Below are 24,543 nucleotides of genomic sequence, written 5' to 3' on the forward strand. Positions count from 1 at the left end.
TTTTTTGGAGCCTTCTCAAATTCAAGTCCTTCTTTCTCTGTGTATCCTTTTTTAAAAAAATCAGTTTTATTGAGATATATTCACATACCATACAATCATCCACAGTGTACAATCAGCTGTTCACAGTACCATCATACAGTAGTGCATTCATCACCCCAGTCTATTTTTGAACATTTTCCTTACACCAGAATCAGAATCAGAATAAAAAATAAAAATAAAAATAAAAAAACACCCAAATCACCCTCCCCCCCCCCATCCCACCCTATTTTTCATTTAGGTTTTGTCCTATTTTTCATTTAGGTTTTGTCCCATCCATCCATACACTGGATAAAGGGAGTGTGATCCACAAGGTTTTCACAATCACACTGTCACCCCTACATTGTTATACAACTGTCTTCAAGAGTCAAGGCTACTGGGCTGGAGTTTGGTAGTTTTAGGTATTTACTTCTAGCTATTCCAATATATTGAAACCTAAAAAGTGTTATCTATATATTGTGTAAGAATGTCCACCAGAGTGACCTCTCAACTCCATTTGAAATCTCTCAGCCACTGAAGCTTTATTTCATTTCATTTTGCATCCCCCTTTTGGCCAAGAAGGTGTTCTCAATCCCACAATGTCGGGTCCAGATTCATCCCCAGGAGTCATATCCTGCATTGCTAGGGAGATTTACACCCGTGGGAGTCAGGTCTCACGTAGAGGGTCTCTGTGTATCCTTTTGGTAACAAAAGTGTTGGAGTTTCCACTTTATCATATAAAACTTGAGTATTTATATTAAGCAAATTAATTTCCCATCCCTAACATTAATAAGGCTCAAAAGACACGGTATTGGGTTCATCTATTCAGTAGTATAATTCATCAAGACTAAAACAAGGGAATCTGATTTGGGATTTAATATTGTCATTTTATTTTAATTTAACTTAAAAAAATTAAAAAAGGATCAAGAACCAGGAAATCCCAGACACAGTGCTAATCCTGGAGAAATGGTTAACACAGACAGTAGGCTTTCCTTCTTCCCTCTTTCCTTACCTCCCATCCTTCCCTTTTTTTTCCTGCTTTTTTTTTTTTTTGCCTTTCTCCTTTCCTCTATCTGTTTTTCTGTCCTTCTTTGATTCTGTTTTCTACTTCCTTTCTTGTGCTTTATCCCTTCATCTCCCCATTCATTTAATAAACTTTACCTTGCACCTAACATGTACCAGAATTCCAGATTTACAGAGAAGTCTTCAGTGGGGTTTCAGTGTAAAGAGGGAGGTGCGGCCGTGCCCAGGAAGAATTCCTAGCACGTTGAATGCTCAGATGGGGAGAGGATGGTGGTTAGCCAGGAGGCCATCCGTGAGGGTCCTGAGGATCCTGAGGATGAATGCAACCCACCAGACAAGCCAAGTCTGCCAGAAAAGGGCTCGTACACATCAGAGAGAGGCCTCAAACGTGTCCTATCCATTTAAAGAATTGGCTCACACAATTGTGGAGACTGGCAAGTCTAAGATCTATAGGGCAGGCTGGCAGAGGCTGGAAATTCCATTAAGGGTGATGTTGAAGTCTTGAGTCCGAAATCCTTAGAGGGGGCCACAAAGCTGCAAATTCTGAAGGGAGTTGATCTTGTGGTCTTGAGGCAGGATTTCTTCTTCCCTCTGGAAACCACAGTTCTTTCTCTTAAAGCCTCCAACTGATTGGATAATAAATGCATTATCCAGGGTGAGTTTCTTTACTTAAAGCCAACTGTAGGTGCCAATCTCATCCCCCAAATATTTCCATCGCAACAGTGGTAGATCAAACAACTGGACACCATCACCTGGCCAAGATGACACATAAAATTAACCATCACACATGTGTTATATTTGAGTAATAACAAGGAGTTTGGTATAAATGTATAATTGAATGTGAGCAGAAATCAATCTACTTGTCCCCTTGAAGTTGTCAAGGGAAGAAATCTGTCCAGCTGAGGCCAGGGAGAGATGTGACCCTCCAGACCGGTTGTCCCATCTAACTTGGACAGGCTTCCTGAGCTCACCTCTGCCCCCTTTATGTTCTTTGATTTTCTTTGGCCTTCGTTTTCTTAGTGGCCTACGCTGCCCTCACCCCTCTGTTTGTGACAGCCCATTGCCAGCTTCTGATTTCCTTTCCCTGTTTCTCTGGATCTGCTCTCATCCAGGTTTAGAAAGCTTTTCTGTTAATATTGAGTCACAGGGCCAGTGCCAGCTTCATCATGAGAGTCAGTAGAGAAAAGCTGGATCAGACACAGGGTTTTGTGGCTTGAGTGCTTGACTCAGGTTGGAGTCCACATCCTCAACATGGATGTCATGGTCTCCATATGGCACTCACCAGCAGACCCTCCCGCAGCATTGCATGGTATCAACAGCTCAGCCCCGAATGCAAAGCCTTCCCACCTAGAACCTCAGCACACAGTGTTCCCACTGTCTGGGAGGCAATTACCCCTGCTCCTCAATGTCCTTCACAATTCTGCTCAAACTTTTAGCAGGTGTGGTAGGCAGACTTCTAAGATGGCCCAATGGTCCTGCCTCCTGCTGTCCCTGCCCTTGAGTGGGGCTGGACCCAATATCTTGCTTCTAACCAATAGAATATGGCAACGATGATGGGAGGCCACTTCCATGATTAGATTGCAGAAGACTGTGACTTCCGCCTTGCTAGCCGATTCTCCTTTCTGCTCAGTGTGCACATTTTCATGATTTGTGATGTTGGAGAAGTCCATATGTGGGAAATCGAGGCTTCTCAGTCCAACAGCCTTCAAGGAACTGAATCTTGTCTGCCACCGTGTGCTCTAGGAAGTGGATCCTTCCTCTCTCAAGCATCAAGATGAACACAGGCCAGCTGACACCTTAATAATTGGCAGGAGACTCTGAAGTAGAAAATCTAGCAACATTGTGCCTGTATTCCTGATCCACAGAACTATATGTTGTTTTAAACTGCTAAGTTTTGGGGGTAATCTGTTCTGCAGCAGCAGATAGCTGATGCAAAAGGCACCAACCCTGGATGCCCACCTCCCAACCCCTGTCACTGGATACATTTTTCAGTAAAGGCTGATGCCCTTTTTGGTGTACCCTAAGCACCCTTTGTGTAGCTTTATCACAATATTGATCCCAATTTTGTAATCATCTGCTTAGTTAGCTTATTGTGTAGTGTATCTTTGCGTCCCCCTTAACTAGCATTTTTTCATCTCATGAATAAGTACACAAATGTTTGCTAAATGGGTGTTAGGGAGTTGGGACTGAACTTAAGGTAATGTGACCTCATGGGAGATTTTTTTTAATTAAAATGTTTTACTTTGTAATCATGGTAAGTGCATAAGCAGTTATAAGATAATATGGAAAGATCCTATACACACTTTACCCAGTTTCCCCCAATAGTAACATCTTGCAAAACTATAGTATCACATTGGAACAAGAAATTGACATTGAATACAATCCACCATCTTATTTGGGTTTCCCCAGTATCACTTATGGGTGTGTGTATGTATCTGGTTCTAAGTTTTATGGCCAGGAAGACTGTGTAAACATGACCATAGTCAAGATAATAAATGGTTCCATCACACAAGAATTCCTCATGTTGTCCTTTTATAACCACACCCATTTCCCTTCTCCATTCCCATCCCTAAACACTGCCATTCACTAACCTGTCCCCATCTCTGAAATTCTGTCATTTCAAGAATATTATGTAAATGGAAGCTTTTTTCACTCAATATAAGTACCTTAAGGGTCATCCAAGTTGATGCGTGTATCAATACTTTGTTCCTATAAAGACATGTTCAAATTCCAGCCCCTAGTCCTACAGGAGGGAACCCATTTGCAAATAAGACCTTTGAAAAGGTTTTTATTAGTTCAGGTGTGGACTCTTTTGTGAATAAGATCTTCAAAGATCCCCCTTAGATGAGGCCAGATTGAGTCGGGGTGAGCCTTACTTAATCCATATGGCTGTGGTCCTTATAAGCAAAGGAATTTCAGATGCAGTGAGTCAGCAGATGCCAAAAGTAGGAGAAGCCAGAGAGAGAGACAGAGTTATCGCTATGTAACAGAGGTTTGCCATTGTCAAAGCGCTATAGACTTTGGAGAAAGCATGGCCTTGGTGACGCCTTAATTTTGGACTTCTTGCTTTCATAACCGTGAGCTGACAAATTCCTGTTGTTTAAGCCAACCAGGGTGTGGTGTTTGTCATAGTAGCCCAGCAAATGAAGACACATGGTCAGAAAGTAACACAGCTTGTTTAACCACTCACCCATTGAGGAATGCGCTGTTTCTTTCCACTTTGGGGCTATTACATGTAAAGCTGCTATAACACTTGTGTATAGGTTTTTGTGTGAACATAAGTTTTCATTTGTCTCAGATAAATGTCAGAGTACAATTGCTGGGCCATATAGTAAGTGCATGATAGTTTAAAAGAAACTGTCAAACGATTTTCTGGAATGGCTATGCCATTTTATACTCCTACTAGCAATGCGTGAGAATCTCCGCACCTTAACCAGCATTTGTCATTTTCCCTTTTTTTTTAATTTTAGCTGTTGTGATAGGTATGATATCACATTGTAGTTTTAATTTGCATTTCCCTAATGGCTAATGACATTGAACAGGTTTTTTTCATGTGCTTGTATGTCATTTAGTGAAATGTTTGTTCATGTCTTTTGCCCATTTTCTAATTTAATTTTTTTTTAATATTTTATTGCTGAATTTTGGGAATCTTTATATATTTTAGATATTAGTCCTTTGAGAATTGGAAGTCAGTACCATTTTCAAGTTCAGACAGGTAGCCATCCAGACCCACTGCACTTCTCCTTATCACTAACTTCTGGCTACCTGAAACCAAAAAAAAGGTTTTTAAAAATTTACTCGTGCAATCGAAGGCCATTGTATGATCAACTGAGGTCAATGTTGGGGACAGAGGGCATTTGGGGATTCCTGTGACTGCTGACCAGCTGCCCAAGTGCCAGCCACATGGGGCCACACCCCAGCCCCTGCAGAGCACTGCCCAGTCCATCTGAACACAGCAGCTGTGAAGACACCCTCAGTGTCCCTGTAGTGTACCTGGGACCCTTACCTCCTTGCAGGACTTAGAGATGAACAGAGCAGGCTGCAGGGTGATGGTCAGAGTGGACTTGAGTTTGAGGCCAGCACTAGCCAGGGCGGTCTCCAGGGACAACGAAGGCCATGGTGGAGCCAGATCATGGATCCTGGCTGGTGGAGTGAAGGTAGGAGGGACAAGGGTGCAGTCACCCAGACATGGCCCAGCCACACCTCACAGGTCACCAGGAACTGCAGGGCTCTTAGAGCCAAGGAATTCTCTCCCCAGCTATCCCCTCTTCCTCTGAAGCCACTTGAGGAGTGAGATGGGTAAAACACCTGAAATGCAGGGTGTCTGACCCAGGTGCTGCAAACATTATGCATTGGACTAGCTCCGCAAGGGTTTATCCCTTGCTGTATAAAGAGTGGAGATTCTTGAGGAAATATAGGTTAAAGGATGAAAAAATCCACAATGTGTATATAATGAAAATTATCCAATTAAAAAGAACAAAACAAGGGCTTTTTCAGGAATACAAAGGTCCGCCCTGCAGGAGGCTGTGAGCCTGGTGGTCTCAGAACACTTACCATGCTCATGTTTGCTACAGCCTCCTCAAGAAACAGACCCTGATGCTCAATCCCCAGCAAAGAATGCTGATCAGTGCTCTGATAAACCTCGTGTTCTTTTTCAATATTTCTGTAAGACAAACAAAATGCAAAAGAATTGTAAAAGTACTAGTTAAGTTATATGCTGTGGCTCCTTCTGTTTGTTTGCTCTTCAGAAAAATATAAGTTGTCAAAATGAGGATTTGTGAACTGCAATCTAAGAAGGAAATCATTGGTTGCACTGTGGCCTGGGGCCTGTCAAAAGGGAGAGGACTCAGCTGGTGATGGAGGGAGGCAGAAGAGGGAGTGGACAGTCCTGTGAGGTCAGCTGCCCCCCACTTGCCTTTGGGTCATCCAAAGCACTTCAGAGTGGATATGCTTGAGGGACAATTTAAAACTCTACTCATCTCTTTTGCAAGAGGAGCTTTTAAAAGAAGCAGGTATACTACACAAGAATGGGGTAAAAATCTTTAAGGATGAGGGCTGGAAAGAAAAAAAATGCAGGATACATGTGAAAAATTGCAAAAACTGCACTCCTCTTGTTCATTTCCTCCATGAACACTTATTGAGAACTTCCTGGGTCCCAGGCCTCATTTTCTTGGAACAAAACCAGCATGGGGCTATGGTTTCGAGCTCACAAACCAGCGGAAGGCAGGCATGGGGATCGCAAAGATTTCAGAAACATCAGCTGTGCTGTGACTGAGGTGCCCAGGTTGCTACGGGGACACAACAAAGGTGGACTTGAACCTCCTTAGAGTGAGGACCAGAGCCAAAAGATGTCCCTGGAGGAGCCCACCTTCAAATGGCATGGCTTAACTGGCCAGAGCTGCTGTGATGAATACCACACCATGGGTTGGCTTAAACAACAATGTGTTGACTCATGGTTTGGAAGGGTAGGAGTCTGAAATCAAGGCAACAGCAAGGCTACACTTTCTCCTTACAGTCTGCAGCATTCCAGTGCCGGCTTGCCACAATCCTTGGGGATCCTTGGCTTGCATCTCTGCCTCCTATCACGTGATGATGTTGATTGTCTCCTTCTATGGCTTTTTTTCTGACTTCTAGCTTCTTGGTGGCCAGGCTTCTCTTTATAAGGCCTCCAATAATCTGGATTAAGACCTGCCCTGATTCAGTTTGGCCACATCTTTAATAATGACATCTTCGAAAGGTTCTGTTTACAGTGAGTTCATACCCTTAAGAACCCAAATTAAGATTTAAAACATGCCTTTTCTAGGGGACATGATTCAACCCCAACAGTGATATCAGGGTGCCACATATGGATAGCACAGAGGTGGAGGAGGGGGGTGGCAGCTTCTTATTAAGGCTGAGCGGGGTCAGCAGCTAGAGCACACAGTGACAGTAGGGTGAGCAGTGAAAACTCCTTCCTCAAAACTGTGAGTCATCCCTTAGAGTGTTTAAGCAAGTGAGTGACATTGGTTTCATTTTGCAAAGTCTCTACTGGAAGTTGCATGGATGAGAAGCGGGCCAAGTCAAGGGCCTTGGTGAGAAATGACAGGGCAGCTGTCCTGGAACAGAAGAGAAGAAGCTGAGCTGTGCTGATTGAGACTCTAATGTAATGAACAGTGGACACAGGGTGAATGAGTGGAGAGTTCTGGGGTGCGGTCCACCCCTGTCTAGGTGCTAGGTGAGTACAGTGCCTTGCAGGGAAGGAGAAGTGCACGAGGCATGTCCTGCATGGAGCCAAACGTGAAGCTGTGTGCTTCAGTGGAAAGGAGGCCCAGCGAGGCAGCCTGGGCCCCATCCTTCAGTAAATGGAGTCCTGGGTGCAAGTGATGCTCACCAGGGAGAACAAAAGGAGAAGATGAAATGGCCAAGGGTAAGACCCTGGAGGAACACATAGCTTACAGTGTGGTAGAGAGGAGGCACTCCCTGACTCTGAGAGCCTTCACCTGTGGATGGATGGTGGGAAGTGCAGGCTTCCAAGAAGCATGGCTGCAAATGGAGAGACAGGGCCATCATCACAAACGGTTATGGGACTGAGTTATGCAAGTGGGTATACTATGGACAGGGGATGGATGGATTTAGAGAACCAGGAGAAGAAGGGCAGGAGACGATGGTGCTCCAAGGCCAAGAGCAAGATAGGCCTAGCTCAGGAGCAAGGGAGTCTCTTCTCTCAAGGCGGAAGGGACTTGACAACAATAACTCTGGATTTCTTGCAGAGTTAGGAGGAAAGAAAGGTGGTCATGTACAGTTGTATAGGTTGGGAAGTGCACATAGTTGCTTTTTCCTGATTTGCTGGTAAGCTAGGAATCCAGGTGTATGCTGAATGGAAATAGAAGGGACTAATAATAAGTTGGAGATTTGAAGGAAAAGGCAAACCTGGAAATGGATGCAAAAGAAATGGAAAGGGAAAAGTCTGAGTGAAGCAGCAAACATTTTTTCTCCTTTCTCTTTTCCCAAGTGGTTTTAAGGAGTGCTCTTGACTATTGTTATTCCAGCATATTAGCTAAGAGACCATATTCAAAGACAATTTCCCCCAATGACAGAAAGTAACAAACAAGAAACCTTGAATTGGGACCCCTGCAGTAATAAGCTTGCTTTAATAAAATCTGGCAGACTAGACTGGCCTAATTATTAAAATCAGAATGGTTAATTCACTGGGTATTTCAAAATATTCAGCAAAACCGTTTCTTTTTATACCCGATGTCAGATTTTTTTTTTTTTTTTTTTTTTTTTTTTTTAAGTACTAATGAAATGCAGATACTGGCAACTTTTATTTTATCCAAACTCCAGACTGGCTACACCTCCAGCACACAGTCTTATATAAACAGAGGGTTTTCAGGGTGATAAGGGCCATTTAGCAGTCAGGCTTACCAGATTGCATCTGTGCTGTTCATCTTCCCCTCAAAAAAATGATACGGTGCAAACCCACAACCTCTGCAGCCTCCATTTGTGCACATTCTGGGCTGATGCAGGCAAAGGGAGACCACAGCACACACACCGTTGGCTTTGAAATGCTTCCTTTTATTGGAATCCATTGCCCCATCATGGTGTCACAGACTCATGTGGCATTGGTTCAGATGTTGGCTGGGCACCTTTTGAGTTGTGTGGCCTTCAACAATTGACTTAACTTCTCTGTTTTCATATTTCTCATGAATCAAAGGGAAGTGATAACACATCACTCATGGCCTTTAAAACCTGTGGCACAGCCTGGTGCACAGGTCAATAAATGTTAGTGATCATTACTATTCCTTCTGCTATAGCATTTTGTGATGTGTTAAATTGTTGTTATTAAAAAAATTACAAAATTCCATTCATGGCCAGGGTAGGATATTAGAGCCAGAAGACCTGAAATCAAGCCCTGGTCACAGGCAGGTATTTAACCTCCAGGAACCTCAGTTTTTGCATCCTAGAAGAGGGTTTAATAACACCTGCTGTATAGTACCCTGAAGGCTGGTTGGAAGATGAAATGTGATAGCAAATAAGAAAGTACCTTATAACCCATAGTCACAAATGTGTGCAGAATAGTCCCATGCACTCTGTCAAGATCATGGAAATAGTACCAGGTGGTTATTAGGTTAGGTTAGGTTAGATTAGATTAGATTAGATTAGATTAGATTAGATTGCATTGCACAGACTGGCCATTCAACACCTCTGTGTTTATGCTACTGCTGAGGACAGTGGCCATGGAGAAGACAAGAAGGGTGTGCCAATTCTTCACAGCCCAACAGTCTTGAGCAAGTGGGTCCAAATTAGGAAATCAAAATATTTATTTAGCACTTACTCTATGTTAGGCCTTGAAAACTTATTTCTCATTTAATTCTCACAAAATCCAAGGGACTCTGGGCTATTGGTTTGTCCATCTTACAGATGAGGAAACTGAGGCCCCAAGCAGATAAGTTGTCCTCGGGCAAGAGACTCACAAGTGGTGGGGTCAAGTCGCTTGCTCTTAGCTGATGCTCCATGGAGGCGCAGAATCTGAGGGAGTCCACTCATCATGGGATCCCCCTCCCCTTGCACTGACTGGGAGCTGAGTCTTCAGAAGACCCTCTCTTGCAAGTCTCTTTTCCTCCACACTAAGAAATACCCCGTGAACAGCCCAACGGAAGCTGCGCTGGTCACACTGAAACAGAGAACAAAGAACATCCGGGGATTTTCCTACTTTTCCAACCACAACACAGTCTGTAATTTTCCTTTCCTTTTTCTTCAATTTAATAAGAGGAAAAGTATCCTCCCTCAATTCTTAGGGGAAATCCAGAGGTAGTTATTCCCATCACAGTTTTGAGGAAGTCTTGATTCCTTCGCTGGCTGATAATCAGATTCTCAGAAAGAGCCTGAGTGTCTGCAAAAGCCATTACAATCAGCCTCATTTGGACTGTGCTTGTGAGAATGAAATACTACATCCCCACTGGGCAGAAAAACACACCCAGTCATTAAGCAATGGAGATGGGGAATCATGGGGCTCACGAGGGGAAGGAAATGTACCTGGCCTATGCAGGGGAATCCCTCCAGGAGAGTCGGGGGTCCTGGAATGACAAACATTTCCTCTCCAGCAGGCAAGGTGAAGCTCTGAGAAACAATGGGCAGCTTTCTTTTTAGGAGAAGAGGAGGTCCATGTTGGAATGTGTCCCCAGGGCTCCTGCTGGGACTTTTTCCTAGAGTAAGACATTTTTTTCTTGAATAATTACAAAGGAACAAACTCACGTTTATTCCTCTGGCTGATTTACTGTTTAAAACAGACTTAGCTCTGTACACTTGTGGAAAATGAGACTTGGAGGGATGAAGCAACTTGTCCAAGTCCACCTAAAGAATCGGTGGAGCCGGAACCAACACGCAAGCTGCCTCAGATCCCATGCTTTCTGTGCACAGCCATGTGGACTCTCTAACATAACTCCTCATCGCCACTGTGCTGTTTTTAATCCAGCCTAAATCTGCACAGTATCACACTGATACTTTGGAAACTCACATCTGATCTTGCCACTCCCTTACTTAGACCTTTCAGATACCTCTAAGCTCAGATGAAGTCCAAGCAGTTTTGTGCAGTTCACAAAGACTTCCAGGGCCAGGACCTTGCAAAACCACAGGGCAAGAGAATAATGTCAGCTCACATATCACATGTCTATATATAATAGTTGCAAATTCAGCTAATAAAATATATTCTCTCTTCTTAACTTCATTAGGGAGACCGGGTTGGAACTTAGAATTCTCAGACTCATTGAGGCTTCACAGGAGAACACGGGGCAGGGAGCTGTGGCTGGCCCAGCCCTCAACCCACTGGAGACCCCAAATCAGGACTTCAGGCCCACAAGTGCATATGGGTCAGCCCTCCAGAGGTTGGACCCCATGAGAAAGACCCCTGGGAGTGGGCTTGGCTCCCTGTATGGTCTTCATTAATACCATCCTAGCAGGGGGAAGGGGTTGGGTGGCCTTGTTGCAATTTGCCAAGGGTGAAAGTTCCATCTCCCTCTCATCCGTGGCTGGTGTAGGTGGGGGTGGGGTCGCAGTTTGTTCTGTGGTGTTTGGCTGAAGTAGAGCAAATATTGTGCAATGTTTTCTGTCTTGCTAGGCTGCCCCTTTCCTGGTTCTTTAGCTACAAAGAGCAGGCTTTTGCTGGGCCTTTTTTTTTTTTTTTTTGTCTGCATCCATTGCTGTTTCTGGTTTTCTGGCTTCTCTACCCCTTGGAAATATATAGCGAAAAAGAAAACCCAGAAAACTCACCACCATGTTATTCTTTAGGTCCCGAGTTCCCTAGCCACTCTGCATTTTCTCTCATCCTTTTAGAGTCTTCTTATGTCCATATATCTATGTTCATTTAAAAAAAAAATAAGGCCCAGTGCTCTTAATTGTACTTAGTCATAGGGATAAGTATGACTACTCCATCTTTCTGGAAGAGGAATACCCTTATACTACCAACATTAATAATAATATATTGCAAACATTAATAATAATATAACATATTTTCTGTCATAGAGAAAAAGACAGATAAATAAGGTGAGAATAATTTCCATGGGGATTTGTTGCCACTGCTTCAGAACTAAGAGAAAACAAGACAAGAAAATTTAACCTGTTACCTAAATTATTCTTTTTTAACTTAATAGGAATAAAGGCAATACATAAACATATCCATAAGTCTTAAAAATACCCATGTCTCTACATATTTTATAGTATTGCCTAAGGCCTGAGATTTTCAAAGAAATCAATGACATGGAATAAAAGACACACAAAGAAGATGCTTTCTGATGTTTTGATAATGAAAAATTGGTCTTCTCCAACTTGTCCCAAGAGAGATTTTGACTGTGAAACATTTATCGAGCCTGCTCACATTTTATTTGCAGCTACCTTAGGTGGTTAATTACGCAAGTGCTGTTTATTCCAAAACTGTGTAAATTCTCTCGTTCCTACTGTGTAACTATGTTAATTCGTATGTAATTTACCTAATAAGAATGGAGAAAAAAAAGTAGGTTTTTAAGAAGTTCTTTGTAAGACACTGTACTTTAATAAGGTTTTGCTATAGTAGATAACTATTTTCACATTAAAAGAAACTGCAGAGAGCCAACACAGACCCAGACGCTTGGAGGGACAGACAGATATTTAGAGATGCTAAGCTACCAGATGAAGCCCAGAGTTTGCCCCAGAGAAGCTAAGTGAGAAACCACAGATGCTTAAAGAGAAAGCCACTGGAATCAGAAGCTGAAGGCAATGCAACCCGGGAGAAACAAGCAGAGAAGCTAAGATACGTAATCCAGAGTTTGCCCCTTGGAGAAGCAAGCAAGGACCCACAGGAGCTGAGACCAGAGACATTTTGGAAAAAGCACAGAAACCAGAAGCTAAACCTGTGAAAGAAGGTTCAGCAGAGCCAGCCATGTGCCTTCCCATGTGACAGAGGAACCCCAAACGCCATCGATCTTTCCTCGGGAAGGTAGTTACCTCTTCATGCCTTGATTTGGACATTTTCCTGGCCTTACAACTGTAAATTTGTGAACTAATAAACTTACTGTAAAAGCCAAAAAAAAATTTTTAAAAACTTAAAAAAAATTAAAAAATAAAAGAAACTGCAAAACACCTAACAATCAGCCTTGGCCTTTGAATTATCTGCTTTGGAAGTTTATGAGGTGAATAAAGTATTGTAAATTTCACTTTCATATAAGAATAAAAGTGATCCTTCTGTTATAAATTTCAGGGTAGCATTTTCAAAATCATCAGTCAAGTAATCATTCATGGGTTGGGATTAAATAAATATTAGTCAATAATTTGCAGTCATTGAGCACACTCTGAGTTTTTCTTCCCCCTATTACCAAGAAAATTGTTGGCAGCATTCATTTCAATAGATACACTGACTCCAAAAGAAGAAATCATTGCCCATAATTCTCGGACTCTGTGGACTTGTACAAAGATAAGCACATAGATTTATAGGGAAGAAGAGAGAGGACAAATCATTCCCAAGAAAATCCCAGGCCTGGGATCCTCCCCAGTTTTTCAACTATAATTTACTCAGTGCATTTGGAAATATAAATTTTGACTGTTGTAAAGGTGGCACAGCCTGAACTGCCAGGTACAAATACACCTGGCAGCTTATTTTATTGATGCTTAGCTCTAGGTTAAGATATTCAGTGCCTCCATCCCTCCTTCAATGTGTCAAGGACTTCAGCAAGCCTAAACAAAACTATTGCAAATCTCCTCTTCCCTATCTCATAAAATGTCTGGAGATTTTATTTTACCTGTCCCTAAACACACAGTCACAATTCCTTTTATGTTAATAATAAATTAATTTTACCCACATATATTATCAATTCCTTTGCTCACCATAGTTATTGCACCTCAAACCTTACATTTGACTTCACTTTTCATCTTTTAATAATTCTATTAATGAGGAACTACAGAAAGTATACTCCTTAGTCTTTGTTTTGCCATTATTCTGAAATGGTACTTTTTCCAAAAATAAATTCTAGCTTCATAGTTATTTACACTCAAAATAATTTTTAAACGCTCAGTGTATATGACAAATTAACTATTGTTATCTTTAACCTATTTTTGCTTATGAGAAGTCTGTTTTCAAGTCTACATGTTGTGCCTTTTAGGTAATGTCTTTTTCTTCTTACGTCTTTTAAGTTTCTCTCATCATCCTTGATGCTCTGCAGTTTCACTATAGGATATATCTATTTATAATTATCCTACTAGGTAATCAGAGTATGCTTTCAAACTGAAGGTTCAGGTAGATTTTAATTCTGGGAAATTATCAGCATTTAATACTTCATGGAACAAATATAATTTTTATTGTGTGTCCTTTCTGATCTTCTCCTGGAATATCTGTAAGATGTACGTAGATCCTCTTAATGTACCTGCTATATTTCTTAGCTGTTACTTCATATCTAGATCTACATCTATGTTTACATCTACACTTACAGCTACACCTACATCTATATCTATATATGTTTGTTTCTCTGAGTTCTAGGTGAATTCATCAGTATTGTCTTCCAAATTCACTAATTTTCTCTTCATCAATATTTAATCTAAAGTTAATCCAATCAAACTTTATTTTATGAATTTCAATAACAATATTTTATCTTTTTAATATTTGAATTTGTTTTTTTCTTATTCACCTGTCCTTATTTCATCTGATTGTTTATGTTATGACATTTTAAATGAATTTAGGCTTTCATTTATTTAAACCTCTTAATAATAGGTGTTCTAAAGTTTTTCCTGAGCTTTTTCCTTAAAAATAAATTTTACCTGAACAGAATTCCTTTTCCCATTACTGATTTGTCTTCTCTTTCTCTTAGCATTGTGTTTCTTCATTTGTTTTGGAATTTTGGTTTGCAAGGTCATTTTCAGTAGGGTGTTTTATTGTTCTACTTTCTTCTTTACTGCCTCTCCCAGAGCTCACCTTCACCTGACCTTCCAGACTATGAGAACTGAAGTAGATCTTATGATGTTGTTTGGGATCTTTCTCAGATGTTTTTGGAAATCCATTTGCCAAGACAGTGGGAGGCTTGCTCCATTCCTATGCACATGACTGCATCTGTATGTTCTAGCCTGTTGAGCCCACAATTGCAACTGAACCACAAGTGCAGACCAGCCGTGTGTCTTTCAGCCTCTTCCTACGTGGGAGCCCACCCAGCTGGGTTCAGTCACATGATCTGTGAAACTTCCAGTTATGACACAGAGTCCTAATGCTGTACCTAGAGCCCACCTAGCTTGCCGTCTTGGCCCCTCATCACATGTGTATCTTTTCTTTTTAATCCCATTTTGAGCTTGGCTATATTGGTTTGGCTTTTATTTTCCCTTTCTATGTTTTATTTAACATTAACCTGAGATTGCAATCTCAGTGAATTTACTACATCACATTGACTAGAAGAATGCATGTATACATTAGTGATTGCCATATTTAATAAGTGCCTAAGGAGTGAATAGATGAATAAGTAAAATTAAAAAATGTGGTATAAAAAAATATTCACATTTAACTTACATAAATTTGATTATGCCCAGTCAGCTATAAAAGATAAAGACAGAAAGAGATCAACATTTAAATAGCATCAATTCCATTTAAAGAGTATTCACCCTGAAGTGAATATGACAGATACAGAAATTCTGTTCTCTCAATAATTCTCAGTTCTCATGAACATAGTGTGAGCATATCAGCTTTCTATTTTCTTAAAACAAGTCTCCTGGACCAGTCATTTCCTTCAATTCAAGAACCAGAGCTCAATACTGAAGCAGGGGAGAAAAATGGTCTTGTTGGACTTTGTATCAGTAATCTTCTGCTACGTAACAAACAACTCCAAATGCATCAAATTATGATAAACATTTATTTAGCTCACACACCTGAAACTTGGCAAGTGTTAGATAAGAGAAGTAGTAGAGACTTGAGATCATGATGCAATATACCACAGACTGATAGAGAGACTTTGCGTCAGTCTCCAACACCTATTTCTAAGGAAGTCTCATGAATAATTTTGACTATTAACACTTCCTGCTTTATGCTTGACTTTGGAATCTAACCCCAATATAAAATCAAAGTCAATTCTTCAGCCTAAAAATTGTGGGGGTATTTCTGTGACTGTACAATAGCTAAATAATTAATCATTTACCACGATATATAGGTGTACACACACACACACACACATATATATAGATTTTGAACAACTGAAGGAAACCAATAAATTGCAAATAGCTGTGTGAATGGTTATGATGTGTGATAGTTGTAAATGAGTGTTGGTAGGAACAAATGAGTTCATGAAGGCAGACATGAATATACAAGCTGGGTAGAGGTGGGGAAATTGAAAGTATTGATTTCCGTTTCAAAGCTATCATAGGATTTTTGAACTAATTTTACATGCTGATGTAATTTTTGAATTTTATATTGCCTAAAATATGAAATATTTATATTGACTAAATATTTTGCATTTGATAGATTTTATTCTGCAGAATCTTGAGAATTTGATTGAATTTCCTACATTTGGAAATCTGGGGAGTATATTTCTTCTCACTCCTCTCTGTGCCCATGTTATACTCAAGGTCATATGTATGATTATGCTTCTGATTGTGCTTCTTCAACTCACAGTATCCTCTGGAAGCCACTGTCTTAGTTTCATTCATTAGTCTAATGAACACTTGGGAAAGGCTTAACGAAATTCTACCCATCTCCACAAATTGACCATAACACATTATCTCCAGCTGCTGTGCGTTCCTCTGCTAGACTATGTCAGTTACTCTTCCTTTTTGTCTTCCTACCACGATACAACTGAATATATCAGATATTAACTTTCTCAACTTTCTTTGCAGCTAACCATAGCCATGTGACCCAGTTCTCACTGATGGACTATTAGAGGATTTCTGGAAGATTTTTTTCCTCCCTGAGGAAAGAGGAGAGTTACGTGAGAAGAGCTATTTTTCATGTCTTTCTCTTCCAGACTTCAGGCATGTTTGTGTGAGGTTGTGATAATAAATCTGTGGCAGTTGTCTTGTGGCCAATAGGTAACCGGACTGAAGTAAAAGCCAAAATATCGAAGACAGAGGAATACAAGCATGGAAAATGCATCAGTCCTTGATAACGAAACTGAACCACTGAACCAGGCTTGTGGCCACTTATCTTTTGGCTTCTTGGTTTAGGATTCAGTCTAAAAAAGTTGCTGAGACTTGTTTGGTTAGCATGTTAATTACAACTATAAATATCATGACCAATAGATTTACTTACGTGGAGTGATATAAAGAAAAGAGACGAAATGCCTATTACATCATGAAATATCAAATACAAGGATTCAGCAAGAATAAGAGTCATACAGAAAAAGATCACCAGAAGGTAAAAACTGGCTGCTCTGAATGAAAATGATGTCTCCTCATTTTTTTTTTCTTAAATAGCTTCCAAAGAGTAAAAAAAAAAAAAACCTCAGCTTCTTCTAATAACTTATCTGGATAAAGTTGTTGCAAAGCAAAGAGCAAGGCGGTCATTTACAGAATGCTCATAATTGACTTCCAGTTCATAATTCTGAACTAAACACATATCCACCCCTCTCCTCCTGAGACCCTATTAAATGATTAAAAAAAATAAAAACTCACAAAAGTAAAAGTAACAGGTGAAAGGTGAGAGCAGACAAGACACTGAGTAACAAAAATCCAACAAATCAAGAAAACAATATAAGCAATTATTATTTAGAGATATGGAGATAACTATGAAAAAAAACAGCTAAAAAAGTTAGAAAGTTTCATGCCACTATGAAACATGATAAATTTGTTTGGGCAGGATTTTTTTCTTTTGTAAAGCCTTTTGGTATGAATTAATATTTTAACCAGTATCATTTTGGTAAAAAAATTAGTTCACTTTAAAATGCTTGTAACTTAGCTTTCATCTTTATTTTCCATTTTTTTTTAATGACAGAAACTAACGTAATATTTGGCAAACACAGGTCAACCATTCATGAGCTGCAAGGACATGCAAAGAGACTTGTGCAAATTTGCCTGCACTTCAATCCAGCGAGACTTTTTTTTCTGAATGCAATTATTCCATCTCTCAGTTGCTCCCTGACCACTTCCTTTTTCTCATGTTTCCTCCATATTAATCCCAAACTTTGCTTTTTTCTCTCCCTTTATGACCTCTTAGCCAAAACCCTATGTAACTTAGCCAAAACCCTATGTAACTGCTTGTTTCCTCTGAAAATGCCCACAGTAACTTTCTGCTTCTCCTTGTAGATTACAGATCCTCAGCCCTTCTCAAGAACATGGGCTTTTCTGAAATAAGTGGGAAGGAAATAAAGCAAACCAGTACCAGAAGGAAATAAGTTCCCTTGCAAAATTCCAAACATCAAGGTTTCTGAAACTTCAGTATTCTCCATATTTCATGTTCATTCATTCCTTCATTTGTCCAACATTGTTTGAGCATCTCTTCTGTCACTTGCTCTTTGGTGTCATGAGGGCTAGTAATGTGAAGAAGGTGTGGAGAGTGACCTCACAGGGTTTGTCTCCTTGCGAGTCATTTCCCAGGGGTCATGGAGAAACCCACCTGGGTCTCTTTACGGCGGCCGCTTGTCCAGTTTTACATTCCCCAGCAAGCACACCACTTATCTCAGAGGACCATTTATTTGAAGGTTGTGAATTTCCAAATTCCCATATGGTTTACCCCATATTCAAAACTTTTGAAGTTTGAAGTGGGAATGAAGTAAAGACACTCCCATTAGTAAGAAATTTCTTTTCAATTGTCCATTAAAAATGAAAGAGGACAGAAGTTGTTGAAGTGCTGCTGAGTTCACACAAGCAGCCAAGCAGTGGGTAGTTTAGATAGACTATTGGGAACACTACCTTCACCACAAATACTGAGCCTGATCATTGATTTTTCCAAACTATAGCTGGAGTTTAAAATCAGTGTTTTTTTTTTTTTAATTAAATCTTTATTTACCTTAATTCTAGCCCAAGTAATTAAGTTATTGTCACCATTTCTCTCCTTTTTTGAGCAAAGACCAAGCTTCTTATGTGTTCAGTGCTCCTGGGAACTTTTCACTGAAGCTTTAGAAAGTGAGCACCCAACCCTGCAGGATCTAAGAGATTCAAAATGTATATGCAGGAAACACAATTATTCATTTCAAAATTTGCATAAATCTTGAAATCTTGGGGAAGAATGTCCTAGAAACAATAAAGCAGTGCAGTAGATGTTTAGATACATAACATTTACCAATTGAACAATTAGCCATGCATTGCATAGTTTCCACCAGTGTATATCTACCAAAACCATGTCCAGTACTGCTTAGGGGGAAACAGCAGAGTTAATGAAGAAAGGCATGATTGTCCCCTTCAAGGGGACGAATGTGATAAAATTAGACCACCTGGGTGTGGGAAGAGCTTTCTGATGTGCTTTTCATCATCGCCATTCTTTGAGGATATAATCCACAGGAAAAGAATTCCATGCCATGTTATTTTGACTTAAACTACATCATTAAGCATGCAATTCATTACAAAGGAGTTACTCTATACCAGCCTGTGTGACCAATGAAAATGTCTAAGAATCCATCCAAGAAGAACAAGACCCAGATATTCTCTTTTACATTTGAGATCATTAAGATGCCATTTCCTTCCCACCAACTTTTCCTTTTCTCTTGGAATAGAGGATGTTGGGATTTTGCAAAGCAAAGAAACAGAGAACAGAAATCCCAGATTAGTTTCCTGGCTCATTCATCCATTCATTAAATAAAATGATCATTGAATACATTACTGCTTGATGCCGGGATATGATGGATAACACAATTGGGTCTCATGTTGTTTCCTATCCAGCTGTTTTCCCAATCACTCACTTAGGCTTCTTGATCTGCAAAATGTGTAAGCATACCAGTGAACAAATGGCAACTATTAAATAAATGTTCTTAGCATGGAACCCTGTGAATTATATTAAAGGAAGGAGATGATGGAAGTTCAAGTGTTATGAGCATTGGAATTTCAACTTATTGTTTGTCTGAAACTTTAAGATCCTTTAATAAGCCAACTGTTTCTGGAAAATTAGAAGATAAATTTAAATTTCTTCCTTTGTTGGGAAATCATAGAATAGGAGAAGAAATCTCCTAGAATTTACCTTCTGTTTGGTTGACTTATAAATAATCCATGACCTAAACCCCTGGAAAAAAATTCATCAGTAACACCTCACAAAAAACTCAAGGTAGGAACACATAGAACTTGGTCTCAAATTGAGGAAAAGGCTTTTAAAAAGAACTTCGAAGTTATTTCTAAGATTGCCAACTTAGACAGTCTCTTGGCAAGGCATTTTTTGAAAGATAGAGCAGCAACTTCAAACCTATAGAATCATCTTCCAAAAGCCCTCCTCCCAGATGCACATACCTTCAGAATAGTGAAAAATAAGAACCTGCTGTGTGGGATCAAAGCCAACTTTATTTTAGCTGACAACTAATTTTCCTTCTTTTATTTGTCCTAGAGAAGTTGGCCTGAGTTTTCAAAGGCAGAAACAGCAAACTCTTTGAGAGCAAGAAGCTTGTTTTATTCACTGCTGCCGCTCCAACACCTGCCATGCAGTGTGTGGTGGCTTTGACTTGTAGAATCCAGAAAAACATTTCCTTAAACTTTGTCCATTCCTGTGCATGTGGACTCTTGCAAACAGGACCTTTTGATGTAGCTACTTCCATTAAGGTGTGGCCCAGCTGATTCAGGATGGTCTTAATTCTATTGCCAAAGGCCTTATGGGGAAGGTCACAGAGAGAAAAAGCCTGGGGAGCAGATGGAAGCTGAAAGTGAACGAAATCCAGATGAGAAGGGAGAAGCCAGGAGAGGCCACCATTCACCTTGCCGTGAAATTGAGGAGCCAAGTACCAAGGATCGCCAGCAGCCAGCCCCGAAATGCCACAGTCTTCAGGGAGAAAGTATCACCTTGCTGAGCACCTGATTTTGGACTTCTAGCCTCAAAACTATGAGACATTCCCATTGTTTAAGCCAACTCATTGCCTGATATTTACCTCAGCAGGCAGGAAACAAAAACATAGTGTGTGTTCAAAACTTAAAGGAGAACAAGGAACTGTTTTCTCTTTCATGGGAAAAAAAAATAAATTGTGTGCATACCTTTTCTTCCTTCTTTACTCTCTTTGCTTTCTCTTCATCTTCCAGGTCACTGGCAAAGAGATGAAATGAGCGGATGTGCTGAACTGAAGAGGATGAAGAAAGAATAGGGCCTTCTGTGTGAGAAATGGCTGAGAACTCTCCGGGGGGGAGTTGAGAGAGTCAGTGGGTTGAAGGAGGGAGTGGAGCACAGAAGGGAGAGTCATCATTCCTGTGCTGGGGGAGAAGACTCTGGGCCATTTGCAAATAAGAGAGAGGAGTATAGAAATGGGTCTTTTAGATGGGAGTGTAAAAAGGATTTTCAAAATATGTCTTAAAACTGCCTTAGTTTGCCAGGGTTTCAATGAGAAATGCCACACACTGGTTGCTTAAGCAGCAGGAATTTATTGGCTCATGGTTCTGGAAGCTAGAAGTCCAACATCAAAGTATTAGCCGGAGTTGCTTTCTCCTGGAGTCTTTAGCGTTCTGACAATCCCTGTCACATGGGGGATCTCTCTCTCCTTTGATCTGTTCTTCTTATTTCCCCTGACTTCTGGCTTCTACTGATTTCTGCCTTCTTCTGAGTAACTGTAGATGAATTCCTTTTGCTTATAAGAATTCCAGTCAGGTTGACTAAGGCCCACTGGTTTAGTTTGCTAAAGCTGACAAAATGCAACATACCAGAAATGGGTTGGCTTTTGCAATGGGGATTTACTAACTTACAAGCTTACAGTTCTGAGGCTGTGAAAATGTCCAGATCAAGGCATCAACAGGCAATGCTTTCTCCCCCAAGACAGGCTGCTGGTGATCCAGGGCTTCTCTGCCACATGGGAAGGCACAAGGCCGGCATCTGCTGGTCCTTCTCTCCCAGATTTTGATGCTTTCAGCTTCTGGCTGCTTCTCTCTCAGCTTCTCTGGCTTTTCTCCATCTTCTGTGTCTCTTAGCTTCTCTGTCTTTTCTTGCTTATAAAAGACTCCAGTAAGAGAATTAAGACCCACCTGCAGCATGCCTCAACTGAATCAAAGTTCCCACTCACAATAGGTCTACACCCACAGAAATGGATTAGCTTTAAGGACACCATCGTCTGAGGTCCATTCAGCTTCAAACTACCACCCCCACCCTGATTCAATTTGGCCTCATCCTAATAGGACCTCAGAAGATACTATTCACAATTGAGTCCACACTTTAATAATAACGTCTTCAAAGTTCTTATTTACAAATGGGTTCACACCCACAGGAATGCAAATTAAGACCTGAGCAAGTTTTTTTTTGGGGGGGGGGGGGATGGATGATTCAGTTCCCAGCAGGGTGCTTTGCTCTGTTCTGTGCACTTGCCGCCCTGTTGGGAAAAGCCTGTATTGAAGATGTGCATTCTCCATCAGGCTTTGGAGCTGGAGGCATGGGTGCTAGTGCAGAGTTGGGCGTTCTCTGAGACTGTCCTGAAGGCAAGAGCAGTTTGGCTCAGGTTTAGGTGAGTCATACATATTTTCATCTTGCAATGCTTCATGTTTGCTGTCCCATGATACGTGATGCTGCATAAATACTATCAATTTATTGACTAAGCTAGATCAACTTAGTGTTCATGAAAACATCTATGGTTCAACAACAGCCATGATTCCAGATGCTGATTGTTTAAGTGCATGAGGAAATAATCCCTTACACTTAAACATGAAATAAAAGGATTTTTCATTCTGACTAGAATTGCCCTTGATAAATAAGTAATTAAATAAGAAGCCCAATTGTTACCTGTCTTTGCAGAAAGGGCCATCCATTGTAGCAGCAGCAAAGGCTCACCTTCACTGTGGATTCACTTTGTGGAAAATGTGATCAGGATCCATTTTAAATTCTAGATCCCTGCTCTGACAAGTACAACAATACTGAGATGATTGGTCATTCATTCTAAAGTCTGAACTAAATCAGCACCTAGCAAAATCAACAGGTCCCAGTTTTGAACTCTTCTGAAGACCATGTGTAGTGCATTTCACAGTTCCTTTTTCTTTAGTGACAACTAAAGGGAAATTATTTTACTTGCCTTTAACAGAAGTAGTTTTCTCTTGTTTCCCTGCACATTTGGGGGACTGGACCTCTCAACATCACTCAGATTTCTGAGATTACATTGCTGATGGGTTCTTTTCCCTGCAAAAGCTAAGGCTCTGGCTCATTCCAGCCCTTTACTAATTCAGTACTGCTTATCTGAAAGAGATTTTGCCTGCCTCCCAGTCAGTTTTCATTCCCAAACCCTGGGACCACACAGCTGCTGCTGGATGTCCATGGAGTGTTTCACTAAAGCATTCTTGGGTCTGTGGTTCCCTGAACCAGCAGTTATAAAATGCTGTGTCTTTCTTTTACCAGAAATAAATTAATGTCCCTTGCTTCACTAGGAAGCATGAGTGGTTTTCTCAGTTTGTACAAAAGAAGCTGGTCATCACCAGTCTCCAGTGAAATCAACAACAGATTGCATGCAAATAAGGAATTGTTTTAAAGCATATGACACCTTTTTTTTTTAAAGAAAAACTCAGAATATTTACATGCAATTTAATTTCAAAATGCTAGAGAAAAATTTCATATCTAGGGAAATAGCAACATATTTAACACAATTGCGTGTGTGTGAGCATTTCCCAATCATGCTAATATTGTATTTCTGTTAGGATAAATTCCTAAGAAATGGAGTTGCTGTGTCAAAGGGCAAATGTTTTAAAATTTTGAAAGGTAATGCCAAATGAGTCTCCTGAAAGGGATACTAATTTATATTTCCATTGAAAAATTTAATCTTGCCAGCATGGAATAATAGCAAAATTTTAATCTGAGCAATAAATGGGATTTCATCATGGTTTGGGTTTGCATTTTTTTTTTAATTAGAGGTGAAGCTGAACGTCTATTCATATGTTTACTGTCATTGATATTTGTTTTTCAATGAACTGCTTGTTCATACCATTCACAGGTCATGTTTGATAGGATTATTAATCTTTTTTTATTGATTTGTGTAAGCTTTTTATATATTAAGGAATTCTCTCTTTGTTATATGTAATGCAAGTAATTTTTACTTCATAGTTACATGACATCTGCCTATTTTGCAGAAATTTTTCATAGAGTTTGAATTTATCAGTCTTTCCCTTTGTTGTGTCTGAAATTTATAGCATATTTAGAAAGCATCTTTGCAAATTGGGAAGATATGTAAACTTCTCAAAATTTTATGGCTCAATTTATTACAATTTATGTGAAATGTATTTTTGGAATAAGGAATAAGGTAGGTAAGAAGAATTTATGTGATTTCCGAAACGACAAGCTAACATCCCCAAACAAACACACTTTTACTTGAAATGCCGGTTTTTATGTATTACATTTCCATATGCATTTGGGTCTTTTTTTCTGGACTTTCAGACTATAGTGTTGTGCAGGAGTAGAACTAGTTCCATTTTCTATCAGTCTATTCCTGCACAACATTCATTTTGTTGTACAATATTAGCATTATAATATACTCTTATTAACAGACAAGGGTAAGCTCCCATCACTCCTTTTATTTTTTTTTCCCATTAAAACTTTCTGGGATAGTCCCACACATTCATTTTCCCCAGGTGAATTTTAGAATTGTGTTAACTATTGATTTCAGGATTGTTAGCTTAAGTCTTCCTTCCCAAGAGCAATGACCTCATGTCTTCCATGTATTCAAATCTTCTTTCGTATCTCTCAGCCCACTTTTTATTACCATCATCATCATTATTAATTTTGCCAAACCACTTGGAACTACATAGTTGCCATCATGGTTTTCCAGGCATACAGTTGCATCAACTGATTTTTATCAGTTGTACCTCTTTCCTTTCACATTGGTCTTATTTCTTTTATTTAATTGCTTTGGCTGAGAATTTAGAACATTAAACAATAGTGGTCCAAGAGTGTGCCTTTGTCTTGTTCCTGACTTTAAAGGGAATACTTTTAGTGTTCAGTACTAA

This window comes from Choloepus didactylus, chromosome 10 (assembly GCF_015220235.1).
Source record: "Choloepus didactylus isolate mChoDid1 chromosome 10, mChoDid1.pri, whole genome shotgun sequence".
Classification (NCBI taxonomy): Eukaryota; Metazoa; Chordata; class Mammalia; order Pilosa; family Megalonychidae; genus Choloepus; species Choloepus didactylus.